Source organism: Macrobrachium nipponense, chromosome 1, assembly GCF_015104395.2.
Source record: "Macrobrachium nipponense isolate FS-2020 chromosome 1, ASM1510439v2, whole genome shotgun sequence".
Classification (NCBI taxonomy): Eukaryota; Metazoa; Arthropoda; class Malacostraca; order Decapoda; family Palaemonidae; genus Macrobrachium; species Macrobrachium nipponense.
Window position 1 is genome coordinate 184,975,988 of NC_087200.1, and position 24,220 is coordinate 185,000,207.

Sequence of the window (24,220 nt, forward strand, 5' to 3'; positions counted from 1 at the left end):
ACCTCTGCTTTACCCTTGGGAGTACAATGTTCCAGTTCAGGGAAATTTGTGGCCTGATGCCGTATCCGCCCGAGACTTCGAGGGATTCAATGTGGGGGGCGAAGCTGGTGCTGCAGATTCGAACAGTTGACGATCTTGAAACTGTTTCGCAACCAGATCTTGACGAGATCATTGCACTTGGCAAGTCCATGGGGCTGGTCATCGACGAGGACGACATCAATGACCTTCTCGAGGAGCACCAAGAGGAGCTTTACGACGGATGACCTGAAGGAGTTGGAGGACCATGCAACATAACGTCGTTCAAGAGAAGTTCTCTAGCAGCGGCGAGGAGGAGGACGACGACTCTATAACAACGGCAGAAATTAAGGACTGCTCTAGCTGCTTTTCATAAGGTGCAATCATTCGTAGAAAAGAGACACCCCGAAAAAGGCTACACAGGTCGTATGCTTGCATGTTCGATGACGTTTGCCGAGTCGTTTCAGGAACATTGTCAAAAGTAGACAGAAGCAATCTTCCTTGGATAATTATTTTTTAAGAGGCTTTTAGTAGGAGTAGTAAGCAAAAAAGGAAGAACCAAGTTGATACCTAAAATACAGAAAGTTGAAAGTGGTGAAGTTTGACAAAATTTGAAAAAAAAAAACCAAAAAAAAAAAAAAAAAAAGTAAAAGAATAAAAAAGTAAAAGAAAATTGTAAAAATAAAAAAATAAGAAAAAAAGTTATTATTTCTAAGTTTTTTTGTGAAGTTAAGTGTTACAGTTTTGTTAATGTGTTTCGTAAAGTTTAGTTTATGTTTTCCTTACATTTTTTTATGTGTTTCGTAAAGTTAAGTGTACTTAAGTATCTGCCGTTTGTCCTCCTCCTCTGTCGCCACTTTCGGAGATAGCCTCACTCGAAAGGTAAGCTTCCACATTTTACTAAATACGTACGTATGTACGTACAGTATTTCTTGTATCCATGTACAGGCAGTCCCCAGGTTACAACGGGGGTTCTGTTCTTGAGACGCGCCGTAAGCCGAAAATCGTCGTGTAAGCTGGAACATCGTCAAAAATCCTAAGAAAACCTTACTTTTAATGCTTTGGGTGCATTCAAAACTATGTAAACTGCATTCTTATTGCATTTTTCATCAAAAAAAACCTTTAAATATTGATTATTTTGCATTTTTGGTGTCATATTTTCATCTGCCATATCAGCATTTGTAGGCGTCGTAACTCTGGAGCATGCGTCGTAACCCTGGAACATGCGTCGTAACCCTGGAAATAATTTCTGATGAATATAATTGAAAAGCCGTCGTAAGCTCGGAACGTCGTAAGCCGAGACCGTCGTAACCTTGGGACTGCCTACACTAATACACTTTATTTACAGGTATATTTAGCAGTACGTAATTAAGTTATGGTATTGAATGGTCCAAATTGTTGTAGTATTTCATTGTTTATAGGTCAATTTAGCTTTATTATGAATTTACTGGGGTGTTTTTGGAGGGCTTGGAACGGATTAGCCATTTTACATGTAAAATGCTGTCCAAGATACGAAAAGCTCATGATACGAAGGCCGCCTCGGAACGGATTAATTTCTTATCTCGAGGTACCACTGTACTCTAGCTTATATGTATAAAATTCTTTTCTTGCTTCTAATCATGGGTACAATTTGAATCTCTAGAGATTACAGTGGAGGCAACCTCCCCCATTATTCGTGTTCTCCAGATTAACGGACTCAAACATTCATGGATTTCTCTCTGGAACATTTCCCCCTATTATTTGCAGGAAATTCGGCTATTAGCGGTATTTTTCTATGAGAAATATCCACAAATTCCTGGGTTTTTTTTTATCAACTTCATCATAAAATGCACTTTGTGATAAAACTTTAAAAGAAAACCAGGTATAAACATTTTTAATGGGTTTTTCTTGAGTTTTTAACTAACAAAACAGGCTGTTTTCAGCGTTTTTTATAGGGGTTCCAACTATCCGCGGTTCTAACTATTCACGGGAGGGGCTGTTACGCATCTTCCCCGAATACAAGGGGAACACTATATTCCTTTTTTAAGGGTAATGTATTAAAATAACTTTTAAATCAAATTACAGTAATTTTTAATTTCATTTAAAAGTTAGCCTAATACTTAGGAAGCATGATTAGGTCATCTTTAGTGTTCCAAAAAACAAATTCTGGAAGTAAAGCATTTTATTAGCAATTTCAGAGACCGCGCCAAACTTACGTGAAATTCTTCCCCTTGTGCGGAGGGGGTCTGGAACCTAACCTTGCATAAGTTCGGAGTATTACTGTAAATCAGGGAGGGCCAAAGAAGGTGGTTACACAGTAATAGGGCAGTGGGTTACAATTACTAATATTTGGAACATAGCTCAATCTTTTTCGAATAAAAAATAATTTTCCTATATGATTGTTCAAGACAGAACATAGCGTAATTATACAGATCTAAACATGATTGACTGTACATGGTATCCATATTAGGTTTTCACAATATGGGCATGCAGCTTTGCAATCAAAATCCTTGTGTACAGGCGGTCCCCGGGTTACAACAGGGGTTCCGTTCTTGAGACGCGTCGTAAGCCGAAAATCGTCGTAAGCCGGAACATCGTCAAAAATCCTAAGAAACCTTATTTTTTAATGCTTTGGGTTGCATTGAAAACTATGTAAACTGCATTCTTATGGCATTTTTTCATCAAAAATCCTTCAATATTGATTATTTTGCCTTTTTGGTGTCATATTTCGTCTCCAGATGAGTGTTGTAGGCGTCGTAACCCTGGAACTGCGTCGTAACCCTGGAAATAACGTCTATTGACAAGCGTCGTAACCTACCCTTGGAACGTCGTAAGCCGACACTGTCGTAACCTTGGAACGTCGTAAGCCGACACCGTCGTAACCCCGGGGACTGCCTGTACTTATAAGTAATGAAGAAAATACTGAGAGAAGTTCAAAATCTCAAGAGCTTGTGTTAAGAAGTGCAGAAGTCTAGAAAATAAGTAGGTAGGGAATATATAGCTAGGAAATCTACTAGTAGAGTTAAGGTAGATGAAGGCGAAGGAAAGGAAGAGAGTGTGGTAGAAACAGATTGCAGTAGTAGCTGTTTGAAAAATGAGTCTAAACACACCAGCAACTTCGCCAAAACAAGAACATGATGATTACAGTGGAAATCTGAACTTTGACACCTACAGTTGGTGGTTACGATTGATTAGGACAACCAGTTAAGATTCGTATAGGGGTGGCACCGGAAGTTAGAAAAGCCACTCAAGAGAAAGTAGGGTGGAATCCCAGTACAATACTGAGGAGCCCATTGAAAGAATAGGTTCAGACTTCACTTGAAATCTCAGAGAAGATCAGTTAGGAACTAAACACTGGACGCAAAGCTTGTGTCAGAGGAACCTCTGTACCCTGTGTAATTTGTGTTGTGTGAATAGACAGTGAATTGTGTGTGTTATAATAATAAGTAAGATAAACAAAGTGGTGTTTAACTTGCCCAGAGTCCCATCATAAGTATCCATGCCAAACCCTCCTGAGAGCCTGGATAAATGAAAGGAATTGAATTAATCTGATTTCAGAATCTGGAGACGCCCACAGTGTAAGTAATCTATAATTTAACAATAAGTTCCTAAGAAAAGAAAAACTCAACAACAAAGCAAATAGATGAAGATTATCCCATATAACAATAGACAGGATAAACAAATACAAACCAAGGCTACCAAAGAAAGACTGATTAATAATACAGTAGTACCTCGAGATATGAAAAGGCTCAACTTACGAAAAATAACCAAGTTACGAAAGCCAATGCGAAAAAATTTTACTGCTCTACATACGAAAAGTTTTTCAAGATACGAAAGGTTGTTGCTATAAAGTCCCGAGATTCGCCCCGGACCACCAAGAACAATTTTAAAACTCCCGCGCGCCAACTGAGTAAACTCGCCACTATCCTCCCGCTCTCCCATTGGTTCCTGATGCTAGTCACCCCATACGGTCCTGCTCTCCTATTGGTCAGCATCTACCCCTTGTGCTTTAAGTATTCTATTGGTAAAAGGTTGCTGTAAATTGAAAAACTTATTCATGCAACCTACATTTAATAAAGAAAACATTAGGTAAAGATAGAATAAAGAATAGAAATGAATGGTTATTATACTGTTTGGTAGTTTCAGTAGTTGAAGAGAGAATGAATGAAAATTTATGGCTTACTGTGTAAAAAGTGATTGCTTAGCGATTGTTCGATACTCGTAGTGCTGGATGTAAACAGAACGTTTGGAAGGCTTTTTTTTGTTTTGTTTATTATAGTTAAATGGTTACTTAATAATTATTTGAAAATGAGTCATGCAATACATTTAATAAAAAAAATTGTGAATTAGATATCATAAAATATAAAATAAATCAGACTGCCAACAAATACGTATTTTTTAGAATTCTTCTTCCGTTTTATTATTACGTTACGTATACGCATGTTTCATTATAGCTGTTCAGTAACTCGGTATCTTCATTAGGTAAAGATAGAATAAAGAATAGAATGAATGGTTATTATACTGTTTGGTGGTTTTCATTAGTTGAAGAGAGATACTAATGACAATTTATGGCTTACTGTGTGCTAGGAAAAATCGATCGGAAGGTTTGTTTTTTGTTTGTTTGTGTATTTTTAATAGTTAATGATTAATTAATATTTATTTTGGAATGAGTACATACTGATTATTTATACATTTCATTGGCATATTCTAAGCTTTTAGCTCTTAGGTTTGGATGTCAGAATCATAGACTGGGCTACAGTAGCAACCGCTAACGTAGGCTAGGCTTATTGCTAAGGGACATATGCTAAAGTCCTAATATATGCAGTAAAAATGGGGTTTGAACATTACATGCAGTTTGAATATTACTCAAGTATTGTACAGTATTTTGCCTTTTTGGAGTCACATTTCTTCCGTCGTAACCCTAGAACATGTGTTTTAGGCCTGGAAATATAATTTACTGGGGTGGTTTTTGGAGGGCTTGAAACGGATTAGCCATTTTACATATAAAATGTGTTCCAAGTTACGAAAAACTCATAATACGAAGGCCGTCTTGGAACGGATTAATTTCGTATCTCGAGGTACCAATGTAAAGAGAAGAGAAAGAGAATAAAAAAGAACATACAACATTTGCACACACAAAATTTAAAAATTAATTTCTACAGTACTCAAACTGACCTGATCTGGCTGAACAGTGCCAGGAGTATCATAGCACCATTTGCTAGCAATATAATCTGGGTGAGATTCATTAATCCTAAAATTTTAATAGAGTTCCTAGGCAGCTTGTTAGCATCCTCCAGAGAAAACTGATCCATCTTCTCTTCATGTTTTTCATCTGCAAATGTCCCTCCCTATATAACCTGAAAAGAAAACATTTCTGTACAGGACAATAACACAGTATACAATAAAAAAAAAAAACACCTATCAAATATTTGGAGACAATAAAATTTACCACTCTAAGGGAATAAAATTACAGAAACAAACCTGCAAGTGTTGCTAAGCCCACATCGGAGGTGTACTCCTTGACTCTCTTAAATTTCACATTTTGTTCAGTTAATCTCTGCCCTTCTTTCATATAATCTTGAATGCGATGTGCGAAGAAGTTGGAAACTGAAAGAAAAAGGCTAAGCATAATATACTACAGCAAAAAACTATGTACTTGCATCTCCACAAACTAAAATTCTAGCTTAAAACTATGAAAAAATGAGTCCTAACTTCTGCAAAGAGAACTTTAGCAAAGCATATTGTTAATAGCCAAGAACTGAGTGTAAAAAATCATCTTTGCTAACAACACAACCCTATTTCTTTACTTTTAGCCTTGTTTAGTTAATTGCTAGCATCTAATCTCCAAATTAAAAGTTTTTTTGTTACTCTTATAGTATACATTCAATTTTATAGCCACTGATTTATGAAAATTGGGCTATAAAGCCAAGCACTGGGGCACTTTCTGCCACTCAGCACCTAAGATAGTGAAAAGGAATTTGAGCAGTTGGACAGCAAAAATGGAAGGAAGGAAGCAGGAATGAAGGTTAAAAAAAAAAAAAACTAAGAAGTTGGTGCTGCTAAGGGCTGAAGGGACACTGCAAACAACCTACAGTACAGTTAACCCTTGTATTAGCAGACTCTGGATTCACAGATTTTCCTTTGGACCATATCTAACCATTATTTGCAGGAAATTCACCTATTTGTGGGTTTTTCCGACGAAATATTCACTAATTAGTGTAATTTGATGTTATTTTCATGACTGAATACATTTTTAGGATACAAAAATTATTTACTTAATTTTCAAATATTAATACTGTATTAGTAAGTTTAGGATTAAATGATATCACATCAATAAAGATAACTCTCTCTCTCTCTCACTCTCTATCTCTCTCTCTCTCTCTCGTCCCTCTCTCTCTCTCATCTCTCTCTCTCTCTCTCTTACAGAGATGTATGTTTTTTGTATGATAAATTATTTATAACTAATTTTCAAATATTAATATTAAAGTAAACAGCAATAATATCAATTCAAAAAGAAAATACTATAGAGAATTAGTAAGATTTTAGTTTATAAATTAAAAAAGGGATTTTGACGTAAGGAAAAATCTATTTCTGGGCGATTGGTTCGTGTCGCCAGCGAAATATCCTTTAATCCATTATTTCTAAGGTAAATTTACTACACATACCAAAGAATAAATAAATAAGAAAAGGTCAGTACTACTGACTCGCTCACCCTCCAAGGTAGGGTGTCGGTATGAACACTATGGCGAGTGAGACCACTACACGAACCACTTGCCAATAGAAATCTCCTACTACAAAATCCCCACTAGAGGGGAGCCGACCCACAGAGTGGGCAGCAACTACTACTACTCCATCCCATGCTGCCGACTGCTGCGCCTCTGGTGGCCATCCTGAAGTTAGCAGACAATCTTGAGCGCTGGGATGGGTAGGGTGGGATTTCGCTGGCGACACGAACAATCGCCCGAAAATAGATTTTTCCTTACGTCAAAATCCTTTTCTGGGCTCAGTTCGTGTCGCTGCGCGAATCGTACCAGAGAAAATAGCACAAGATTGTAAAGAAAAAACTAAATAAAACAGATAAAAAAGGTCTCAATAAAACATAAAATAAAATAAAGAAATATAAATTGCTAAGAAATATATATATACACAATGATACAGAATAGAAATATTCCTTAATTATTAACTTAAAGTTAACATATAATGTACAGGGCTTACATGGAAATATGTTGAGCTTAACATCTGTGTATAGGTTTAATATGTACAAAGTAATTAAAGCAATTTATAATAATAAATTGAATTAGAACAAACTTCGATAATAATATAATAAAACAAATGTATATGACTTAGTAGACAAAACCCGTAACCATTGTAAATAAGATGTGTCACCCTAGCATAAAAATAAGGGACCACATCATAGAGATCATTATATACAATCAATTGTGAGTGACCCTAGCAAAAAATAAGGGGCACCCACTGTACCATCATAAGAGCAGCTAAGACTCAAGGTAAACGTAGATGAACATGGTAGGTATAGACAAACTGTTGGGTGAGATAGGTAGAAGGAGAACTGGATCTTCTACTAAAGAATTAAGCAGAGTCGGGGAAACTATGTTTACCCCCGCCGCAACTGCTGAAAAATTTCAGAGCTTCCAAGGACTTTAAGTAATGACGCTTAAATACTGTCGGCGATTTCCATCCAGTATACTTCTTTAAATCATCGAAATTCATGTGTTGGAAATAGTTAATTGAGGTGGCAATCTGCCCATGACATCATGTGCTTTAGGGAAGGAATCAGGGTTGGCTTGCTTAATAAAGTACAGGATCTGTTGCCTGATACCTTTAATAGATAAAGTACCACCTTTTTCTCTCATAAAGAGAGGACCCGACGAGGATGAGGATGTCCTGGACAGAAAGGCTCGTAAGGTCGATACTGGACAAGAGAAACATCTTGTGGAAGGGGTACAACCTTCCACGGTTCCCACCTCATCAAAGGATCCTCATTCTTTGCTATAAACTACGTTCCGGAGAAACGTAGAACTTCCCCTGTTGGGAAGAATTCTATATGATTCGGATCTCTGGATAACGCCGACAGTTCTGAAATTCTAGCTCCTGAAGCCAAACTTAATAAAAATAGAGTTTTTCTTAAGAGCATTATCATGAACATGTCGTATTATTCGTTTTCTGAAGCCAGCTTTAGAACATCATTTAAGAACCACGATACTGACGTAGGCCTCACTGAAGGTCTAAGTCTTGCACAAGCCTTGGGAATAGACGAGAAGTAAGAGTCTGTCAAGTCTATGCTGAACCCGAGTTGAAAAATCTTTTTCAAGGCTGACTTGTGTCGAATAGTGCTAGCTGCTAAGCCTTTTTCAAATAAAGATCTGAAAAGGATATAGCTGAATTGATTGTCATGATTCTAATATCTGATTCTCTCAGGAAGGTTGCCAACTTTTGACTGCAGCATCATACTGTCTCAAAGTTGAATCTCTCTTATCAGATTCCAAGAAAGAATATTTCGAGGATCAATATTTCGCATCTCTTTTAGCCGCAAACTTCATGAAGTCCATAAAGTTAGGGTTTTGAGAATTCCTGAGGAAGCGAACACAGTCTCGTTTGTACTGACTGGGAGAGCCTGGGATTGGGAATTCGAAGAGGACAAAGACCCAGTTCCAGAATCAGAGGGTACCAATGCTCTTCGGCCAGTCCTGGGGGCTACTAGAGCTACTTGACCCTTGAACGTTCCTGAGTTTGTTCAGTACCTTCAGGAGAAGATTCACTGGAGGAAAGACATAAATCTTCTCCCAGTTGTTCCAGTCTATGGACAGGGCATCCGTGGCATAGGCCAAAGGGTCCAGGTTGGGGGCCACATAACATGGGGAGTTTGTGTTCGCTTGGGAATGCGAATAGATCCACTTGTAGACCTGGAACCCTCCGGAGAATCCATTGGAACGAACTGTTGTCCAGTGACCATTCCGACTCCAGAGGAACTGATCAGGATAGAGCATCTGCTATGACGTTTCTCACTCCAGCTATATGGGTGAGGAGAGGTGCCAACTGAACTTGTCCGCCAGGGAGAAGATGGCTACCATGACATGATTCAGATGTCGTGACTTGGAGCCTCCCCTGTTTACACAATGGACTACCACTGCGCTGTCTAAAACTAGCTTTATGTGGGAGTTCTTTGGCGGACGTAACCTTTTTAGAGTCAACCGAACACTGCCATTGCTTCTATACATTTATGTGAAGCTGGCGGAACTGGGGTGACCATTGTTCCTTGACTTCTTGAACTGAGAATATCCTACAGCCGCTTAATGAAGCGTCCGTGTGGATGGTATCCCCGGAGGAGGAAACTGAAGGGGTAACTGATATTGACAGGTTCTTGACTTTTGCCCAAGGGCGTAGACGATTCCGCAGAATCTGTGGGGACTGATGATAACTTGTCCCTGGACCTGACATTTGCTCGTGAGCGCCAGATTCTGGTTAGGTCTTTCAGTTTGGCTTTCATCAAGATGTTTGTCACTGATGCAAATTGGAGTGAACCCAGGATTCTTTCCTGGCTTCTCCTTGAAGCAAGTTTGTGTCCTAGAAATTGCTTTACTGACTTCGCTATTTCTTTTTCTCTTGGCTGATGGAATCGACAGAGTATGGGAGGATAGATTCCATTGAATGCCCAGCCACTGAAAGTTTGACTCCGGAGTGAGTCTTGATTTTGTCCTGTTTATCTTGAACCCTAGATATCCAGGAACTGGATTACTTTCAGTGTGGCTTTGCGACATTCCTCGACTGTTGGAGCCCAAATCAACCAATCGTCGAGATACGCTACTACCATGATCCCCTGCGCCCTCAGTTGTTGGACGACCACTTCCGCCAACTTCGTGAACACCCTGGGTGCCACGTTCAGACCGAAGGGAACTACCTTGAAGGAGAATGCTTGATCTCCTATCTTGAAGCCCAGATAGGCGAAAGTCTTGCAATAGGATATGATAGTATGCGTCTGTAAGATCGATAGAGGTGGTGACGGCCCCACGGGGAAGTAAGGTCGCACCTGCGAGATGTGAGCATTTTGACTTGTCGCAGCGAATGGCCAAGTTTAAACGGGATAAGTCTAAGATTACCCTTCTTTTTTGTGAGCCTTTCTTTGGAACGCTGAATAAGCGCCCTTGAAATTTTAATCTGGTTTGACTCTCGCTATTGCTCCTTCTGAAGGAGGTCCTCCGCATACTCCGTCAATTCTTTTGATGGAAGTTGAAGGAAAGGTCCTGGTGGGGGCGGATTCGCAACCCAACTCCAACCCAGGCCTTTCGACACAATACTTTGTGCCCATTTGCTGAATCCCCACCGGTGCCGGAAGAGAAAACAGCCTCCCTCCTACCTTCAAGTTCTCATTGCTGCTGGTAACCTCCGCGGCCTCCCCGGAAGTGTTTTTTCCCCTATTAAGGGACCTTCCTGATCCTTTGCTGACGAAAGGATCGCTTACCTCTGCCTCCCCTACCCGAGCGGTCATACTGCTGAAAGGCCTGGCCTTCGAACACTTGGTTGAAGGCTGGGAGACAGCGTAAGAGTGGAAGGTTGAGGCTGGGGGGAAATCACGTAGATGGGCTGTGATTGAGCCTTGGAGGTAGAGGGTTTGGGCCGCCTGCACCAACGGAACGTCGAAACAGGCTGGGCGAAGCGTTGTTGTTTCTTTTGGTAAGGCTGGAAACGTTCTGGTTTCCTCTGAGCCTTACCCCTTGCTGCCTGGTCTTGGCGTCTCTTTGCAGTGAGAACCCCAACGATCCTTAAGGCTTTGGTTAAGCCTTGTAGCTTCCGCCTGGACCTCCTTTACGCCATTGCATTGGGGTAAGAGGTCTACTCCCCAGATGTTGGATGAAAGCAACTTATTCGGATTCATGCCGAATAGTTTTGCTTCCTGGAGGACATGCTTCCGACAGTTCGTTCTGGCTGTGGCCAACTCAAACTGTCAGACTGCACCGTTTTGTGTCAGTGACTTGGTGAGAAGCTTAAAGAGTGGCTCGGAACCGTAAGAAATGGTGAGCCACTTTCCGTCATGGCCATGGTGTTAATTGGACCTGGCTAGCCTAGTCTTGGCCTCAAAACTCCGCCTAATGAGGCTGTCCGGAAGTCTAGGCAGCTTCTCTCCAAAACTGATCCATAGCACAGTCCCTGGTTTGAGTTTTGCCCACCGCCGAAAAAGTGTTTGGGCAGATCTTCCCACAATTCTCCGAGTGAGGGAAGCAAAGGAGATGTGGGTCTGCTTCCTTTAGCTGTGGTAACGACTCCCCCCTTCTGGGGCCCCCGCTGGGATAGTGACCGTAGCTATTTGGTAAGGAAGGGAAGCGGGAGTTCCCATCTTTCCGTCATTGTGAAAATGGTGAAGGGACTCTTAAAAGGTTGAATCTTCGTGTTTGTTTAACAATCCCATGTCCTCTAAACACCTGAGCCATTCTCTTGGAGCCTGGTCACGTTAGTAGAGGACTGTCCCTCTTTAGGGACCTTGTCATCTCTAGTCATGGCTGCGTCAGTGAGTCTGGCGTAGCCAATGAAAACGGTGGCTGTAGACCCTCCGGGTAGAAACTCGAAGTCCTCAATCCTTCGAGTACCACACTCCGGAATTGAAATAAGGCCGTCCTGGAAGGGGGCGTATGACGCCACCCTCCAGGGGTTATTCATAGAGAACGGAAGGCAGAGAGTCATGAGGTGGAAGCTGAGCCATACCTGTGCTGAAAGGAAAGGTGGGGGAGTAGCTAGAGGAGCCTGGCTAAGTTCGGCGATGATGTTATCCTGGGAGGTGATCCTGTTGGACAACCGGGAGAACAGTCTGCTCCATACTGTTTTTGAGAGAACCGACCAAATCCCCCATGTGCTGCAACAGACCAGCATTGGGATCCAAAGCCGGAGCTGCTGCGGAGGTGGTTGGGTAACTCTGAACAGGTACCAAGGGGAGAGGAGAAAACGGCTGACTCCGCCGGAGTATGTGGTCTCTCCTTGGAAGACCTGCTCCTTGAGGATTTGGAGCCGGACCCAGAAGCTCTAGACCTCTCTGCTCCGGGTTCGTAGCCGGAGACTTGCGAGATGTTTGACGCGACGAAGTCTTTTTGGACGACGACGACGTCTTGCTTAGGGTTTTCACAACCGTCTGTCCTTGACCTTAGGTCTTATGGAAGCGTCAGGAGAAGTATAAAGGAGCTCAGCTCCTGTAAAGCCTTGGAGGAAGCTGGAGAGTTAGCAGGAGTAGAAGACCCAGTGGCACACCCAAGGGAAGCCCTTGGCGTCCAACGTACCTACCTCAACAACAGGTCGTCAACCCACCTACCATTGGCTCAATATTCAGATCAAGTGTTGCGACTTCCGATGAGATATAATTGGCCTGGTTCACTCAACGAAGCGGCGAGCTGTTGCTGAATCGCCGCCATAGTCGGGCTGCCTCTGCCGGGTCGACGTAACCCGTTGACTTGCCGCCGGGAAGATTAGGACAGCCAACCTCTTCTCCAGAATGTAGGGCTGTCCCTTGGCGGCGTTCTTGCCGAAACCGCCGACCCAAGCCCTCAGGTTGCCAGGGCGGTTGTCTCTAACGGCGGGAGCCTGGAAGAGAGGGTATTCGTTAGTTTTAAAGTTTAACTTAAGATTAAAACTTAAGTAATAGGCTTAGTCTAAAAACATAGGGGATGCAGAATCCCATATAAACAAGCTTAAGTTTAAAATAAGAGATTAAAATTAAACTTAAGAAACTATAACCTTTGTAGGGATTAGCGAACAGAGTTGGGAATACTTAACCCCGTCCAAGAGCTGGCTCACCAGATCGTAGCAAATGGTGCAGGTCTCGTGAACCAGACTTGTAGATTCCCGTGCGGAGTCGCGCATGGAGCATGGGATCTGCAGACTTCATGCCCAACGGGTCCTGGAGCATGGCATTGCATCCTGGATGCTCACAGATTGGTGTCTGTAAAGTGAAAAGATACATGAGCATCTTAAAGATATCACTTACAGGCTAGAAGGCTAAAGAACTCCGCTGCATGCCGGAGCGCAAAAAATTTTGGGCATAAAAACATAACCCTCCCTTACCGCCTGAATAGGCTAGAACCCGGAGAGATCCGGTGTGATAACGTAGGTAACGGAGGGATTTGGCTTAAGGTAGCTTAATTAAAACTTACTATAGTTCTAATTAAATACTAAACACTAAACCTAAAGCCACAGAACGTACCGGAATAAATCCGGTGTGCGGCGGTGTTCGTGTCGCGATATCAGCGAGACGGGGTGGTTAGGAAAGACCAACTGTACGCCTGCAGTCCGTCCGCAGGGTGAACTAGCACCTTTCCACGTGAATGCCGAGCTCCGGTAAATTAAAGAGCACCAGTAAGCCGGGAAAGAGCGAGAGGGCGAAACAGACTCGAGCTAACAACGAGCGACGGAGTAACGACGGAGGGGGGAAGGCCAGTCCCCCCCCTTAGTCATCCGAGCGCGCCGTGAAGCCAGAGAACGGTCAGGTCCAGTCCTGGGTCTGTCCAGCCCCCCCTACTCCCTCCGCCTAGGGAGAGGGAGGCAGTACGGTATGTGGAGCGAGCGCGGACAGACCTACCCCCCCCCCCCCCCCCCCACCCCCCCCCCCCCCCCCCCCCGCCCTATGGAAGAGCGGGAGGAAGGGTAAGTGACTGGACAGGCGCTGGCTGCTCCGTGATCACATGGTGACCACGGAGAGGTAACATGCGAATACAATGAAACAACATAGCCTAGGTTAAAGCAACCAACTATCAGTGAGATGCTATACAGAAGCCAACCGAACTGATGAGCGGAAGCAATAATGGTGGAGACCAATGCAATACGGAACCTAGGCTAACGTGAAATGCCAGACGCCGTAGGCTAACCTAAATATAAATCAATCACTTAACGTAAAGTAATAAAATAAATCAGTAGGAGAAAAATCCAGGAGTGTACGACTAACCCGAAAGAAAGTCTACCACTCAAAGCTAGCCGGGCCGATACTAAGAGCTGTGGCTAGGGTCTGATGGAAGATGCCTACGCAAGGTAAAGAAGACATGCATGCATCTTCTTTACCTACTGGGTTTATGTCATGCATGCATGACATAAACCCACCAGTAGGCTGGACCCCTAACATAAAATAGATAACTAACAATAGAGCATAAGGAAATAAGGGAAGGTTCTAGGTATGGAAGACCAAGACGAACCCGCCACGAGGCAGAACCATGCTGCCATGCTTCCGACCAAGAGCCCTTATTTATACCTAAAAAACGGCAAATACTGACTCAAGGCCGTGGGGGGGAAAAAAAAAAAAAAAAAAAAACACTAGCAATAACAACTGATTACTTAACTTAGCTGCTGCGATGGCTGCACGCTCCATAATTAGTAATCCAAGATAGGGGCACAAAAAACACAGAGCAAAAAAGGGCACGTGTGTACGCGGTGCGCTAACTGAAAAGGATGGCCACCAGAGGCGCAGCAGTCGGCAGCATGGGATGGAGTAGTAGTAGTTGCTGCCCACTCTGTGGTTCGTCTCCCTCTATGGGGATTTTGTAGTAGGAGATTTCTATTGGCAAGTGGTTCGTGGTAGTGGTCTCACTCGCCATAGTGTTCATACCGACACCCTCTTGGAGGGTGAGCGATCAGTAGTACTGACCTTTTCTTTATTTTATTTATTCTCTGGTATGTGTTAGTACATTTACCTTAAAATAATGGATTAAAGGATATTTCGCGCAGCGACAACGAACTGAGCCCAGAAAATTATGTAAGAATGAAGGGAATTTCCATTCTAAACCATCTTTCTTTTTAGGTCCAGGTAGTAAGCTGAGGTCCACCCAGCTGTCAAATATGTCAAGTAATGTGACAGGAGAGAGAGCAAGTTGTGTATGAACAACATCATAATCTCTCTCTCTCTCTCTCTCTCTCTCTCTCTCTCTCTCTCTCACTGAGATGAGAGAGCTTTTATGATAGCACATGTATATACATGTTTATTAATATTCCAATAATAATTATATAACTGTAATTACAAATTCATATGCGATAGTATCTTATTACAATAATCTTTCCATTTCACTCTTTTAAATAACTCTCTCTCTCTCTCTCTCCTCCCCCACAAGATATGTCATAGTAAAATTACATTCCTGGGAGAAAAGAGAGATAACGCTCTCTCTCTCTTTTACTAAGATGAAAGAATTTTTATGTACTATATGTGTAATATGTTTATTGATATTTTCAGTTATAAATAATTATAATAATAATTAATAATAATAATATAACATAGTAATTACAAAATTTGTATGTGATAGTATTTTAAAGAAATAAAAATAACCTTGCCATTTCACTTTTAAGTAAGGATACTCATCTCTCTTACTGATTGAGAAGAATTTTTATGACCGATGTATATGTTATTAATATTTTCAATAATAAAATAATAATAATAATAAAATTGTATCTTCAAATGAAATTCTTTCCCTCGTCTTTCTTTCTATTCTTTCCCCTCGCTTCTGTCTCACTTCAGAGAAGCTCACAATTCCAGAAGTTGTCAGACATGTCAAGTAATGTGAGGGGAGGGGGTGGGGCCATATAATGGTTAACGAATATAATGGTTTTTATGCAATTTCTCTCTCTCTCTCTCTCTCTCTCTCTCTCTCTCTCTCTCTCTCTCTCTCTCTCTCTCTTTACTGAGATATGACCATTATGTATGTAATAGTAGTCATTTTCATCATGGAACGTAGGAAAATTTTTTAGAATATTTTTTTCTTTTACTACGTGCATTTGCATATGTTCCTCTTTCCATTGATAATGTTTTTTTTTTTATTTTTTTTTTTACATTGCCAACCTCAAAGTTTACACAGCCTGAGGAGCTGCATACTGTATATTTACCCATCCAGTAAGGGTTAATAATGCCTTGACTTAGATTTAGTCCATGATTCCCTCCTCCTTCAATATGGAATTAGCTATTTATAATTGCTTGGTAAGTATCATGTGTAAAAATTATATTTTTATAATATAAAATGAAATTTTACATATATATGTACTTACCAAGCAATTATATATATAATCAGAGCCCTTCCCACCTCCCCACAGATGGACTTAGTGGCTCAAACAAATGATGGAGCTTGATAGTTCAGTACCTTTTGTTCCCAAAAGTGGGCGGGTCCTGTTCACTTACACAAGCAATGGCAGCGCCACCAAAAAATAGAATTTTTGAATGCATGGTAGGAAAGCTTGCAGCTATTTACAATTGCTGGGTAAGTATTATGTAAAATTTAGTTTTATTAAAAAAATATCATTTTTAAAATGACATTTTTCTAAGAAAATAAGGTTTTATATACATATATGTACTTACCAAGTACATAATTACTTAGCTAACGATTATGCCTCACATGGCACCCTAAATTCAAAAATTTGTGAAAAAGTGACTGTTGCAAAGCGGGAGTGACAGGTCCTGCCCACCGTAACGCGAGCTGACGAGCAACAGAAGCCATCAGCATCATTCTTATTTATTGCCACAATGTCCATTAAATTCAGAGGAGAGGAGGGCAGGCTCTGATTTAGTAATTACTTGTTAAGAATATATATAAAAACTTACTTTTTTATTTGATTTTTATATAAGTAATTTACCAAGTAATAACTTTGCCGAATCCTCCCCCACATTGCAAGGGGGGTGGGATGAATGGACTAGCAGGATGATGGACTAATCTAATTCAATGCACTAAAGAAATGTTATTATACTGAACTAAAGAAGCGGCTAACACGACTCAGTATTTGTCGCTTGCTTCTTACCTGGTAAGAGAGCTACAGCAAAAGATGCTGCCTCTGGTGGCGCTCAGGTTTACCTGATAGTGGCATGGGCAGTGGGCCAAAGTTGCCTCTACATGAGTGGGAGTCTTACAACGGGGAGCTGCCTGACCGCTGACAAGACATAATAGAAAATTTATGCCCTTGCCCTGGGCACAGTACCACAAAAACAAGACAAGAGAACAAACCTGTCACCATTCAACAAATTGATAATAAAAATCCACTAACCAACCACCGAACTAGTGGGTCCTCCAGGTACCAAGTAAACCCTACGGCTCCCAAAAACTCTGCAACCTTACCATGGTACCGCAATTTTCGAATACTGTTTCAATTTCTTTTAAATAATGCAATGCAAAGATAACTTGCACCTCCAATAAGTTGACTGAAGGACACATGAGAGCAACAAGTTATGCTTGAAGGAGAGGGAGGTGGCTATTGCCCAAATCTCATGAGCTCTAACTTTAAGCAATGAGAAATAGTTCTCCTGGATCTGGGGATGTGCTTCAGATGTCAGGTCTCTGATGAAGAACGAAAGGCGTTCTTCTTAGATAGCGGATGGAGAGGGAATCTTGATCAAACACCAGAGGTTACTAGAAGGTTCCCTGATCTTCTCAGTTCTACTCAGTAATACCTACAACACTGACCAGGCAAATGACTTTTTCGTTTTTGTCCAGGACTAGGATATCCCATTAAGTTCTTGATATGAAAAGAGTGAGACCATGGCTTACTAAGATTCTAGTTCTATCTAGAAAGCCCAGGGTGAAAGAGCAGACTGCATTTCCTTGGGAGAACCCAACTCTTCTGTCTGTTGCATTTAGCTGTGGCTAGGGCTAAGAGGAACAGAGTTTTCTGCAAGAGGTTCTTGAGGGAAGCAGACTTGAGGGGCTTGAAAGGAAGGCCCACAAGCCACTTAAGGACTACATCCAAGTTCCAAGATACCACTGCAGACTCTTCTGTTTTTGGTATTATCAAAAGACTTCAAGAGGTTATGAAGGTCTTGATTAGTCGAAACCATCCAAATTACAATGCTTAAAAACTGGAGGAAAGCATAGCTTCGTTAACCTTTAATGGTGGACGAAGAAAGGATCTTAAAAGTTCCTAAGTAAAAAAGAAAATCCACAATCTGGGGCTACGATGTTTCAGAAGACAGGGGATGTTGATGTCTGAGGCACCATCTACAGAACACTGGCCACTTTGACTGGTAGACGTTGCAAGTAGACTGGCGTCTGCACTTTGCAATAGCTTCTGCAGCTGCTCTTGAAAATCCTTTCGCTCTGACAAGTTTCCAGACAGTCTGAAGCCTATCAGAACAAGAGTTGGACAACCCTTAGTGGTATCTCTAAAATGTGGTTGTCTTAGTAGCCACAGTCTTTGGGGAAGCAGCCACAGAAGTTTACCAGAAGATGAAGAAGGTCCAAGAACCATTCTTTCGTGGGCCAGAACAGAGTGACGAGTCACTGAAACATTGCTGTGAGATGTGAACTTGTTTAGGACTTTCCTGACCAGTCAAATAGCATGCGTCCATTGCCCAATCCAGACAATTCAGGGCTGGAAAACAGAAAAAGGAAGGTGGTTGTTCCCTGATTTTGCAAACAAATCTATGAGAAGTCTGCCTCACAATCTCCACAGGTTAGTGAAAATCCTGTCATCTAAGGTCCATTCAGTGGAAGGACTTGTCTCTGATGGCTCAGCTCATCCGCTAGGGCATTTAATTTCCCCTGAATGAAGCAGGTGACAAGTGTCACTCGATTCTGATGGGCACATAGAAGCAGTCCTTTTGTTGTCTGATAAAGGGGAAAAGAAACATGTGCCTTCTTGATATACGACAGGGCCGTGGTGGTCGTTTGCATGCACAATAACCGTCTTGAGGCGGTGATGGAGAAGAAGCAGAAGGAGATAAATCTCCTTCCCTACGAGATCCCATAAAAGCAGGAGGTGGAGAAGAGACCTTACGTTTATGATCCGTCTTCTTTGCAGTGAAGGCAGAAAACCTCTCTTCCAAAACAAGAGACCAGCCTCTTGAAGACCGCTTGAAACAACGCCTCAGATGGCTCAGCGAGAGAGGACAATGACGTCATACTGGGAAGCAATGATGTCATAGAGATGGGAGGATGAGCGGCCGCCACATCAAACGTCATAGGGTGAGAGGGCGCTGGGAGGGATGTCATGACATCTCTATGACCAGTGCTAGTAGATGGCCTCACTGGCAGAGCGATAAGGCGCTACCCAGAGACTGTAGGCGAGGCTCCACAAGATGGCAGCACTCGACAGCCAATGAAGAGGAGTCCAGGTGGAGGCAGGAGAGCAATGGGGGCCGAACGGGAGGTACAAGCCTCCAAGAAATGCGACAACAGTCCATCCAAGGAAGGTGAACCCCATAGCTCAAGCAACACCCAGATCGCTGCCATCTTGGATAACTCCGAATCTGAAACAAAGGAATTAAATAATGCAGCCTCTTGCCTCTTTATGGAAGATAATTGGAACAGGAGGAAAGGGGCTACACTAACCCTTTTAACGCCGATTGGACGTATTAAACGTCGATATAAATTGTCTGTTTGGGTGCCCATTGGACGTATATACGTCGATATAAAAAAAGTTTTTAAAAATTCGCGGAAAAATAGTTATAGGCCTACTAAGCGAAAACTTTTGAATCACGAGCCTTGGGGGATGCTGGGAGCTCACAGATCAAGGCGTTGTTTTGTTTAAAATCGTTACCCAGGCACGAAGCGCGAATTTCTTTCTCCTCGCACTAAAAAGCATCAGCAACACATCTCAGAAATTATTTTGTCACTTTGACATAATTTTTGCACCATTTTATATTAGCCGTTACAATGAGTATTATAGTATATGAAAATGTGCAAAATTTAAATTTTATGTAGATATAACTAAAAACAACTCATGGTTGTAGCTTTTATCAGTTTTTGAAATATTTTCATTATAACAACAATAAGTACCAAAATTTCAACATTCAGTCAACTTTGACTCTACCGAAACTGGTGGTAAAAAAAACGCAATTGTAAGCTAAAACTCTTATATTCTAGTAATATTCAATCATTTAACTTCATTTTGCAACAATTGGAAGTCTCAAGCACAATATTTCGATTTATGGTGAATTTATGAAAAAACTTTTCCTTACGTCGCGCGCTAACCTCTTTCCGAAAAATCATAAATTTTTTCGTCCGATTGTCGTAATGTTTGCAACCATTTTAAATTAGTCGTTACATAAAGTTTTATATATGAAAATGTGCGCAATTTCATGTAGAATACAACAATAACAACCCATGGTTGTAGCTTTTATCAGTTTTTGAAATATTTTCATATAATAACAATAAGTGCCAAAATTTCAACCTTCGTTCAACTTTGACTCTACCGAAATGGTAAAAAAAACGCAATTGTAGCTAAACTCTTACATTCTAGTAATAATCAATCCTTTACCTTTATCTTGCAACAAATTGGAAGTCTCTAGCACAATATTTCGATTTATAGTGAATTTATGGAAAAAAAAAAAAACATTTTACTTACGTCCAAGTGGTAACTCTTCCGAAAAAAATCATACATTTTTTCGTCCGATTGTCGTAATGTTTGCACCATTTTAAATTAGCCGTTACATAAAGTATTATATATTGAAAATGTGCGCAAGTTCATGTAGAATACAATAAACAACCCATGGTTGTAGCTTTTATCAGTTTTGAAATATTTTCATATAAATAACAATGTGGCAAAATTTCAACCTTCGGTCAACTTTGACTCAACCGAAATGGTAAAAAAACGCAATTGTAAACTAAAACTATTACAATCTAGTAATATTCAAATATTTACCTTTATTTCGCAACAAATTGGAAGTCTCTAACACAATATTTTCATTTATAATGAATTTATGAAATAAATTTTTTTGTCCGATTGTTGTAATGATTGCACCATTTTACATTAGCCGTTACATAAAATTTTTATATATAAAATGTGTGCAATTTCATGTAGAATACAACAAAAACAACCCATGGTTGTAGCTTTTATCAGTTTTGAAATATTTTCATATAAATAACGATAAACAGAAAAAATTCGTCCTTTGGTCAACTTTAACTCAACCGAAATGGTCGAAAACTGCAATTGTAAGCTACAACACTTACAGTCTAGTAATATTCAATCAATTACCTTCATTTGGCAACAAACGGGAAGTCTCCAGCACAATATTTCAATTTATGGTGAATTTTTGAAAACATTTTTTTTTTATGTCCGCGCGATACGCATTCATGCATCATTTTGTGATAATATTTTCTGTGTTGCCTTGATCGTTTTACAATGTGTTATATACCAAAATGATCACAAAATTTAGTGTACAGTACAACAAAATAAAATTATTTTGTTAGCTTAAACCATTTTGCTCACACGCGCTTTGATAATATAATTATATAATGATTTTTTTTTTCGCGCTGTCATATATCCCAATATTTATATATGATAATGATATATTTTTTTTTATTTCTGATGGTTGCATACTAAACTTCAGGCAATGACAAAAAAAGGAGCCAAAAATGAACTCTTAATCTTGAAAACTAAGCGTCCTGTGATTTTGTGAAAAAAAAAAAATTTTCTGCTTCGGCGCTCACTCGCGAACGCCGCCGGCATACGGGAGACGATTTTTAAAATACCGCTCCGGCCTTTAAGGGTTAAACATAACATCACCCTGTGGCACTCCCGACACTTCCATCGACGAATCAATGGAAGAAAAGGGAGATGACACGGGAACACTAAAACTAGCCACAGGAAGAGCAATCAAGGGAGAGGGAGCCGCTGAATCGTCCAGACGAGGTAAAGAAAATCCCTTCCAAGAAGGAAGAGTCAAAATTCAGTGATCTTCCCTCTTCCTGTAAAACACCCTCACCTGCGACTTAGGCCAGGAACGACATTCTGGGTAAGGATTCATAACTACAAAAATTTGCTCTGAACCTACTGCTCGTAACTACAAAAATTTGCTCTTCACTTACTGCATGTGGTATGCAGATCCATAGCTGAAAACACTAAAAACCTTGAGCACAGAAAACCCTGAATGCCCGGGCACATGCGATGACAAGGCCATGAAGACTCGGAGGAAGCCATAACAAACTAAAACAATCACACACAACACACTGAAAGACAGAACACGGGCACAAAACAACCAGCTTGGAAGGAGAGCAAAGCGCAAGCATCTACTCCCCAAGGCAGTTAAGGAAAGACTGAAGTGTCACGAGATCCGGAGCACGGTCTCTGACCAGCTATTACCTCGTACGCGCAGGAGTTTCCAGATCTCACAGACTCCTTGTTTTACAATCTTTGATTCTGTTACCCAGTTAACCAGCTGATGCTTGGAAAGTTATCCTATTGTTAGGACCTCAGGTTTGTTCTGCTGTTGCACAAATTCCATTGCTATGCATTTAAATATCTTAAAAAGTATATTCACCAGAAGTTCCCAATTGCAGTGGCAAAATGACAATGCAATATCAAAGGGTACATTCAGTTCTTTTGTAATCTCACCTAAACCTTTACACATATATTATAAAATAAATTGCAAATATGCATTACATATTTTAGAGAGAGAGAGAGAGAGAGAGAGAGAGAGAGAGAGAGAGACCTTACCTTACCTTACAGACCTTACATCTTGTTCGGGTCGCCCCAGGTCCCTCTGTGTGAGGCACCTCTAATGTCTACCAGAGTTGCTAGTACATCTTCCGGTATATTTTGCATCTTCCAATCTTGGATGGTCTGGGATGCAGTTTAGATATTTGTCGAGCTTATTCTTAAACACATCTACGCTCACTCCTGATATATTCCTCAGATGAGCTGGCAACGCATTGAATAGACGCTGCATTATCGATGCTGGTGCGTAGTGGATTAATGTCCTGTGTGCTTTCCTTTATTTTTCCTGGTATAGTTTTGGGCACTATTAATCTACCTCTGCTTGCTCTTTTCTGATATTTTTAGTTCCATGATATTTTCTGCTATTCCTTCTATCTGTTTCCATGCCTGAATTATCATGTAGCGTTCTCTTCTCCTTTCTAGACTATATAATTTTAAGAATTGTAGTCTTTCCCAGTAGTCTAGGTCCTTAACTTCTTCTATTCTAGCTGTAAAGGACCTTTGTACACTCTCTATTTGTGCAATATCCTTTTGATAGTGTGGGTACCATATCATATTGCAATATTCAAGTGGACTACGAACATATGTTTTATAAAGCATAATCATGTGTTCAGCTTTTCTTGTTTGAAGTGCCGTAACAACATTCCCAGTTTTTTGCTTTACATTTTGCCAACAGAGTTGCTATTTGATCATTGCATAACATGTTTCCTATTCATCATCACACCAAGGTCTTTAACTGCTTCCTTATTTGTGATGGTCTCATTATTAGGTCCCTTATATGCTATAGCTTTCTTTCTCTGTCTCCATAATTTATTGATTCAAATTTATCAGAGTTAAATACCATACCTATTTAACCTCTCGCCCAATCATATACTTTGTTAAGGTCTCTTTGTAGAGCGTTTCCTATCTTCATCACAAGTAATTTCTCTACTTATTCTTTTGTGTCATCTGCGAAACTACTCACTACCGAATCCTTAACATTATTGTCTATGTCCTTCAATCATAATAACAAACAGTATTGCAGCTAACACCGTACCTTGCGCACACCGGATATTACCTTGGCTTCATCCGATTTCTCGTCATTTGCAATAACTATCTGTTTTCTGTTGTGTAAAAATTCTTTTAACCATCTTCCTACTTTATCCACGATATTGTGTTTTCTAATTTTCTTCGCTATATATTATGGTCTACTTTATCAAAAGCTTTTGCAAAGTCTAAATAACCACATCTGTTTCATTTCCGCTTTTCATATTTTTGAATATGTTTTCACGGTGGACTAACAGTTGGGTTTGTGTACTTTTTCCGGGTACGAAACCATGTTGTCCTTTATTAAACAAATTATTTTTTATTAAATGTTTCATAATATTTTTCTTCATTACCCTTTCATACACTTTCATAATATGTGATGTTAGACTCACAGGCCTATAATTACTTGCCTCTAGTCTTGATCCACTTTTGAAAGTAGGGGTAATATATGCTAATTTGTGCTCATCATATATCTTGCCTGTATCTACACTTTGTCTTTAATAATATTGCAAGTGGCTTTGCGATAGAATGAACTACTTTCTTTAACAAAATAGCAGGAATTCCATCAGGCCCTGCAGCAGCTCCATTTTTTAATTTCATTTAATAGCCTCCACCAATATCAGCTTCATTAACCCCTTCAGCACTGGGACGTACACATGTACGTCCTTTTACGGTACAGTAATAAAAGACCGGGACGTACGCGTGTACGTCTTTCATCCCTCTTCGAAAAGCAAAGCGTTTTCTTTAGCTTGGATGGTTTCCAGACACAGTATTGTACGAGAGAGGTGCTGAAGCTCCACCACAATTCATT

The 24,220-nt window shown here is 40.6% G+C and overlaps 1 pseudogene; it reads right to left on the bottom strand.

Moving 5' to 3' along the window:
* The window catches only part of LOC135219027 (conserved oligomeric Golgi complex subunit 6-like), a 64,844-nt pseudogene that overhangs the window by 34,847 nt on the left and 5,777 nt on the right, over positions 1–24,220 (bottom strand).